Below are 8,400 nucleotides of genomic sequence, written 5' to 3'. Positions count from 1 at the left end.
AAAGAAAAAGAGAAGAAAAAAGCAACAAAGGAAAAAAAAATTGATTTCCGACCGCCCTTGCAACAGATATAAGTAACAATATACATCAAACTCTTACCCTAAATTTAAACTATAGCTTCCATTATTTCTATTAACCCATATTATTTCTACATGACTATATATTTTCATGATTAAATCTGACCCTTTTTATATTATACTCTATAGACTAACATTTTCAACAGTATTGCTTTGTTTCTATTTCTGTACTGAGTGTCCTGTTGGACTGTTGTACATGCATTTCTATATGCATTTGAAACCACCCACACATATGAAAGAGCTGGAGCTTGGGTTGTGAAGGCACAACGCTGCTATTTCTTCATTTTGACAAAAGTCTCCCATTCTGCAGATGCCTCTGAAGAAAACAGTTAAAAAGTCCCAGGCTTGGTCTCGGTCCCTCTAGTCCTTGTCACTGGCCATATTTTATCTCCTGGGTGCAGATTCAAATCCAAACGACTGCCAGAAATACATAGGACATCACATCTAATATCAATAAAATATGTAAAGAGCTTTCTTGAGATATGGATAGAGGGGAGTCCTTAAACCTCAGCCTTTGGGGGAAAGTGAATGCTTGCAAAATGAATGTTATTCCCAGGTTAATTTATATTCTGAGAGGAATTCCTTTTCAAATATCTGGAAAATATTTTCAGAAAATAAATTCTTTATTTAGAGTTTATGTTATGCGGTTCTTCGATTCTCAGAATATCTTTATAGAAAATGCAACTACCAATTAATGAAGGAGGATTCGGTTTTCTGAATCTGGAGCTATATCATCAAGCTTACCTATTGTCAAGTATTAAATTTTATTTATTTATTTATTGTTAAACTTGTATGCCACCCATCTCCCCCAACGGGTGACTCTGGCCAGCTCACAATAACTAAAAAGGAAAAAACGCTAATCCCTCCAACAATGTCTAAAATCCATAAATAATTAAAAATAGAAACATACATTAAAAATCCTAACCGCCCCCCCTATAATTTTTAGCCTTAAAACCTTCAATATGCTGGGGGGGGGGAACCAAACCCATCATCCCACCAGCCATCTCCACAGGTGCGGGCCCCCCTCCGGCCCCCAGGCCTTCTGGCAGAGCCAGGATTTAACCCCTTTTCTGAAGGCTAAGAGGGAGGGGGCACACTGGACCTCCAGAGGCAAGATGTTCCATAGGATGGGAGCCACAGCAGAAAAGGCCCTCAGTCTAGACCCCACCAATCGAAATTCCTTGACTGGTGGGGTCTGCAACCTGCCCCTTCTGCTGGACCGAGTGGGGCAGGCTGAAATAACCGGGGTGAGACGGTTCCTCAGATAACCTGGTCCTGTGCCATAAAGGGCTTTAAAGGTGATGACCAACACCTTGAATTGGACCCGGAAACAAACTGGCAACCAATGCAGCTCATGCAACAGCAGTGTTCTATGTGCCCTCCTAGGGGCATTGAGAACTGTCTGCGCCACCGCATTCTGCACCAGTTGTAGCTTCCGGATACTCTTCAAGGGTAGCCCCATGTAAAGCGTGTTACAGTAGTCCAACCCAGAGGTGACCAGAGTATGAGTGACCATGCGGAGGGCCTCCTGATCCAGGAAGGGGCATAACTGCCACACAACACAAAGTTGTGCAAAGGCCCTCCTAGCCACGACTGCCACCTGCTCTTCGAACAGGAGTCGTGAGTCCAGGAGGACCCCCAGATTATGCACCGGGTCTGTCTGGGGTAGTGCGACCCCGTCAAGGGCCAACTCCTGACAAATTCCTAGATCTTGAGGCTCCCTGTACCCACAGCCATTCCGTCTTACCAGGGTTCAGTCGAAGCCTGTTGTCCCCCATCCAGGCCCCCACAGCCTCCAGGCACTGAGAGAGGGCAGTCACAGCATCACTTAAGACATGTGGGATGGAGATGTATAATTGGGTATCATCAGCATACTGATGATACCTCATCCCATGGTGCCGGATGATCTCACCCAAAGGTTTCATGTAGATGTTAAATAGGAGTGGTGAAAGCACCAAACCCTGAGGCACCCCACAAAGTAGGGGCCGGGGGCTGGACCTCTCGCTCCCTATCAACACCATTTGGGTTCAGCCTTGGAGAAAGGAGCTGAACCAGCACAACACTGTGCCACCCAGCCCCAACTCGTGCAGCCGACCCAAAAGGATACCATGGTCGATGGTATTGAAAGCTGCTGAGAGGTCAAGAAGTGCAAGGATGGATGCACTCCCCCCATCCCGCTCTCGCCAGAGATCATCCAAAAGTGCGACCAATGCTGTTTCTGTCCCATAACCAGGCCTGAACCCTGACTGATAGGGGTCCAGATAATAAGGCTGATAGCGGTCCAGATAATTAAATACTGGAAGCCAACAACTGGTGTGAATTTTCCGATTTGGGCAACACTGGAATATACATATAAAGTACCTTTGGTTGGATGGACAGTATAGGATCTAAATACAACAGTACTCTAATATTTCTGGAAATGATTATGTCAATTAGAAACCTATGGAATGGAATGTCTAATAAAAAAAGATTCAACCCTTTTTCTCATGCTAAATTGACTATATGGGGAAACTCAACATTAAAAATTGAAGAAAAGATGGTGATATGGAAAAGTTGGATGGAAGCGGGGATACTAACTTTGGACCAACTGATAGTTGATGAAGATGAATTTTTAACATATGCTGTGTTAAGAGATAAATATCATCTACTAGACGTAATCCAATGGCAATATTTACTGCTACAACATCTGTTAACAACACTGTTTTCACCAGCAGCATTTTCTGCTTCTGAGACATCCGAGATACTAGAACAACTTGTTAAATCTTTCAGAACTAAAAAACCTACTATTAGTTTTGTAGATATTTGTTATCATTAAATCAATTTGATATGCAGATGTTAAGGGATGAGTGGAATAAAGAATTAGAAGTTGCTATATTGCCTAGACAATGGGAGAGTTTCTTAACTTCTATAGCAAGAGTGTCAATGGACTTCAAACTACGACTTATACAACAAAAAACAATAATTAGAATTTATTGGACTCTACTTCATTTGTATAAAAAAGGACTGAATAAGACAGAATTCTGTTGAACATGTAATAAGGATAATGCTTCTTTAAAAGACAGGTTTTTACAATGTCCTATACTTACTAAGTTTTGGGAGAAAGTAGTGGACTCCTATACAAATATGACTGTGAGACAAAAGCTGAAATTTTCAGAGAACAATATTCTTTTGAACTATATACCTAGTACATGGAATTTGACATCCGGACAACCTAAATGGATTCTCCATACCCTTACTATGGCTGATATTGCAGCATTAGAAAGATAAATGTATGGCCCCATTTATTCAATAGATTGAAGACCTGATTGCACTTGCCACTTATAAGTGGATTGCCTATAGACATAGTCTTTGTATGGACAGGTATCATGAAATATGGGAAAGTGCGACATCACGTGACTGCATCACTTAGCAATGATATGGAATGTGGCTTGGCCCATTACAAACCTGAAACTTCCTTAGGATTCTGTTTGGTTCTCCAAAATCTGTCCCTAATGCAATCTTGAGGCTTTAAGCTAATGTTCCAAGCAGTAAGGCCCAGGCTTGGAGCAGGATTTTAGCTTCATGCCTCAGAATCATGTTTCTTACTGGGCTGTTATCTCTGTGGTTGACCGACAGCGACAAATCATGTTGGTATCAAACTTCTGTTGAGAATTATGTAGTCTCGGCCTTTTTCCTGAATATATAGGCCAGTTAACCCTCATAAAAGCCAAATCATAGGGAAAGCAATGAATTGGGGACATTTATGAGCAAATGTTAGGCTGACACAAGCCCTCTATTCCCCTGAGCTACAGGGGAAGATTCGATGTAATTGGAACTTAGATTTTAATTTTAAAAAATAAAATAGAGGAGGCTTTTTATTAAAAGCAGCAGCTGAAGACTGGAAGCTGTCCTGAGAAATTATGCTTTTTCCTGTAAGAATTTACAGACCAGGTGCAGGACAGACTGGTGTTTCATCTGCTTTTAGTGTCTCTATGTTTCTTAAGTTCACCACTTGCTGTTTTTGAGATCTTTGTTTTCCTGCTTTTAGTTTATCCTGCTTTACATCAACTAAAAGCAATTTGCTGTTTAAAACTTGCAAACTGCTGTATAATCTGTATTCTAAATACTTTGAGAATGCATCATCAGGCTGCACAGTAATGCTGAGATAATTCTAAACATAACATTTCTTCAGCATCTTGTATCTCTGGATTTTCTTCACTGAGCAAAGCATTGAATCAGGCAGAAAAATATTTATTTACTGGTGTCTATATGCCACTTGAATCCAGCAGGATTCTGAGCATTTTCCTTTTGATTCATAAATTAAAAGAGTTAAAATTCAGGAACACTACAATAAAATAACAGAACTTCAGTGACAGAAACTTCAATGCACATCAAGCAGGCCCATTTCGTGTGTGTGTGTGTGTGTGTGTGTGTGTGTGTTTTAATATTTTAGAACAGTGTTTCTCACCTTTGCGACTGTAAGCTGTGTGGACTTCAACTCCCAGCATGCTGGCTGGGGAATTCTGAGAGTGGAAGTCAATGCATCTTAAAGTTGCCAAGGTTGAGAAACACTGTTTTAGAGGACTTAATGCCTCTATCTGAAAAAAATATATATAACTGATATAAATTTACCCAGCCATCACATTTAAGAGTTGTGCAATGGTAAGGTTAAAGGTGGCCATTGATGTTACCTTGATGAGTACCCATTTTCTGTCTAATTTTGAGGACTGAGCACAATAAATGAATCCTCTAGTTAATCTGTTGCCTCACTTTGATGGTGCAATCTCAAGATGTTTCTGGGACTACATATAAATCATGGGGAACTTCCATCTGGTTAAATGATGTTAGTTATTTACTTTAATCATGAGGTTCAATGAGGCTGTTATGACAAAAAACAAATCTGTCAAGCAAAATTTCTTTTTCCTTTCTGAAGCTATTATTTGCCTTGAGCCTAACCCAACCCAATCCTTAGAAAGCTTGGTTTTTGGCAAGTGAAAGAAATCTTATTGCTCCTGTTTGTGTGTGTGTGTGGGGGGGGGGGGGGTTAATTGTGAGTAAGTAAATGGGTATTATTTAAGAGTAGAGACTTTTTCAGATAATTGATTCCAGTAATAAGATGAAGGCTGCCAGATCTGTTTCTCCCTGTGCTTTAGAATTATCTCAGAACTTTGCAGATAGCAAATTGATGGAGTTTTTCTGGTTCTCCAATGGCACTACCTGCCACTAAGCCCATCATTATTTTTTTATAACTTTATTTTAAATACACATATGCAGATAGGCAAATACATTACAGCAGAGTGAAACAGCTTGATAGCTGTATCTACTGTCTAATATGTGGACAGGCATACTATTTCTAACAATTACAGCAGAGAAATACTGAAAGATGGAGTTTGGGGAAATGATAATTTGGATTATGATTCTAAAATGCATGAAAGCCTCAGACTAATCAAGAATGTAATAACACTGTTATATAAAATAGGTACAGCAGAAATTAACAAATTACTGCAGAACCACATGCAATTCAGGGCATAAAAAGTCTCTAAATGGTAATAAAACCATCACAGCCATTGGTCACAGAACCCAATTTGGTAGGCATCACATTTAGGATACGCCAAGGTTGAGACACACTGTTGTAGAGGCCTTAAAGGTACTATTTAAAAAATTGTGTAAATGATATAAATTTACCTAGCCATCACGTTTAAGGGTTGTGCAATGGTAAGGTTAAAAGGTGACCACTGATGTTACCCATTTTCTGTCTAATTTTGAGGATTGGGCAGAATAAATTATTCCTCTAGCTAGGGTTAGTTTATTTCCTTTATTAATGAGGTTCAATGAGGCTGTTATGACAAAAACATTTTTTTCCTTTTTTTCCCCTTTCTGAAGCTATTATTCGCACAGTATCTAACCCAACCAATCCTTAGCAAGCTTTGGGTTTTTGCAAATGAAAGAAATCTGATCCATATCTGGCCACTGCCGTGTGCGTGTGAGTTTTGGTGTGTACGGTTAATTCTAAGTAAATAGGTATTATTTAAGAGTAGAGACTTTTTCAAATAATTGAGTCCAGTAATAAGATGAAGGCTGCCAGATCTGGACTGCAAATATTTGGAGAACCACAGGATGGCAGCAAAAATCAGAACACCCTAAATCTTTGTTTCCATCTGTGGTTGCCCCTAATTTTACAGCTGAGTTTGGTAGATATAAAGAAAACTACATTATATTCTAAGCCTATTCTGACTATATTAATCTTTGATGCTTTGCTCTAATATTCCAGTCAGTGACTATACCAGGGGAGTAATCCCTGATACGGAAACTAGAGCTAAGGTCCATTTTGTGCATCAGAATTCCAGTAGTGTAGCCCTTCCAGTTCATCAAGCATTTGAGTGATGTTCATCATGCACGCTCATGAAACTGTGTGCTAATCCCGTCTGGCTCTCTTCAGGCCAGAATAAACAGCCTGCAATGAGCTCAGGCAAGCTTCTTTATAAACCACAGAACAGGGATGGCTCAATAGGAGTAGGCATATATGCCAGGCCTACTGTCAGAGTCTGCACACTCAATCCCAAAGTTCAGTAAATCCTCTGGAGACCAAAAGTTCCATCAGAGATTTCTTTATTCAGGAGAAGCATACAGCATCATAGTTTGTTGAGTCTAATTCTACATAGCAAAGCCTTGTCCTTTTAAGCCCAGCTTCCCCCCCTTCTAGGTTTCTATTCCCGCTTACAACTCTTCGCGCCTTGCCCCGGTTCTCACACCTCCTGGCCTTGGATGTCTGTTTCAAGATAGAGATAACGGCACCTGGCCTCCTCTTCCCCCCTTTTATGGCAGGTCAAGCAAATGGTTTAGAATAACATTCCCACTATTTCACTATTGATCTATGGTTAGCAATAAAAGCAAAAGGAATAAAAACAATTGAAGGTTCTGGTTTGCGTAGATCCTGACATGCCGCCCTCCAACAGAACGAATGTTCCTACATTCGGAAGAAAATCTGGAAAAGAAGATAGAGATATTACAATGATCATTAATATGGTTACTTAGGTTTGTCAGGGTATTTTGAGTGAAAGCGAACAAGTAGTTTAGGAGCTTTAACATTAATACTGTCCACCCATTCGTGATGGGTTTTAGGGAGATGTTTCCATTGAATCAAGTACTGGAGTTTGCCTTTGTATTTTCTAGAGTCCAAAATGTCTTTTACTTCGAAATGGCTTTGTCCCTCAATCATGATGGGCGTTGGTGGAGTTGTTTCTGGATGCCAAGTCTCAGATTGCTTGAATGACTTTAGTAAATTCGCGTGGAAAACAGGATGAATGTTTCTATAATGTTTTGGTAACGACAATTTAAATGCCACAGGATTGATAACCTTCTCAGTTGGGAAAGGGCCCACATATTTTGGAGCAAGTTTTTTAGATGGTTGGGAAGATTTTAAATTTTTTGTAGAAAGCCAAACTAGGTCACCTACCTTCCAAGGGAGGTTTGCAGTGCGTTTCCTATCGGCGAACTTTTTATGTTGGCTTTTTGCTTTTTCTAAAGATTTCACAATTAGTGGCCACAGACTTGTAATGTTATTTATCCATTGGTCCGCTGAGAGTTCAGGAAGGTTTTTAAGTGGTAATTCTGGAAAAGGCGGGAAGTCTTGGCCAGAAGCTATTTTGTACGGTGTGAATCCAGTGCTTTGATGCACTGTGTTGTTATAAGCCATTTCAGCAAAAGGAAGAAGTTCAGACCAATCATCCTGTTGATGATTAGTGAAGCATCTTAAATATTGTTCCAACAAGAAGTTAATTTTCTCCATAGATCCGTCCGTTTCCGGATGAAAACTGGAACTCAAAGCCTGAGTAGATCCAATTAATGTAAGAAATTCCCTCCAAAATTTGGAGGTGAACTGTGGCCCGCGATCTGAAATCACCCTCTTGGGGGTGCCATGGAGGCGGTAGACGTGTGCAATGAACAATTTAGCTAATTTTTTAGCATTTGGAATTGATGAACATGGAACAAAATGCACCTGTTTAGAAAACATATCAACCACAACCCAAATTACTGTGTTGTGATTGCTTAGAGGTAAATCCACAATAAAGTCCATAGAAACTTCCTCCCAAGGTTTTTTTTGGAGATGCTACAGATTGAAGAAGGCCCAAAGGTTTTCCCCCTCTTTTCTTTGACATTGCACATACAGGACATGTAGAAACATAGTCAGAAATGTCCTTTCTCATGGTTGGCCACCAAAATTGTCTACGTAATAAGTGTAAGGTTTTTATAAATCCAAAATGCCCCGAGGTTTCGTCATCATGTCCCTTTTCTAGGATTTGTTTACGAAATGAAAGTGGAACATAAAGCTTGTCTCCCATCCAC

This window comes from Python bivittatus, unplaced genomic scaffold (assembly GCF_059951505.1).
Source record: "Python bivittatus isolate LINGU-HERP-01145 unplaced genomic scaffold, Pbiv_v1 ctg000870_np1212, whole genome shotgun sequence".
Taxonomy (NCBI): domain Eukaryota; kingdom Metazoa; phylum Chordata; class Lepidosauria; order Squamata; family Pythonidae; genus Python; species Python bivittatus.
Note: the sequence above shows the minus strand (reverse complement) of the source record.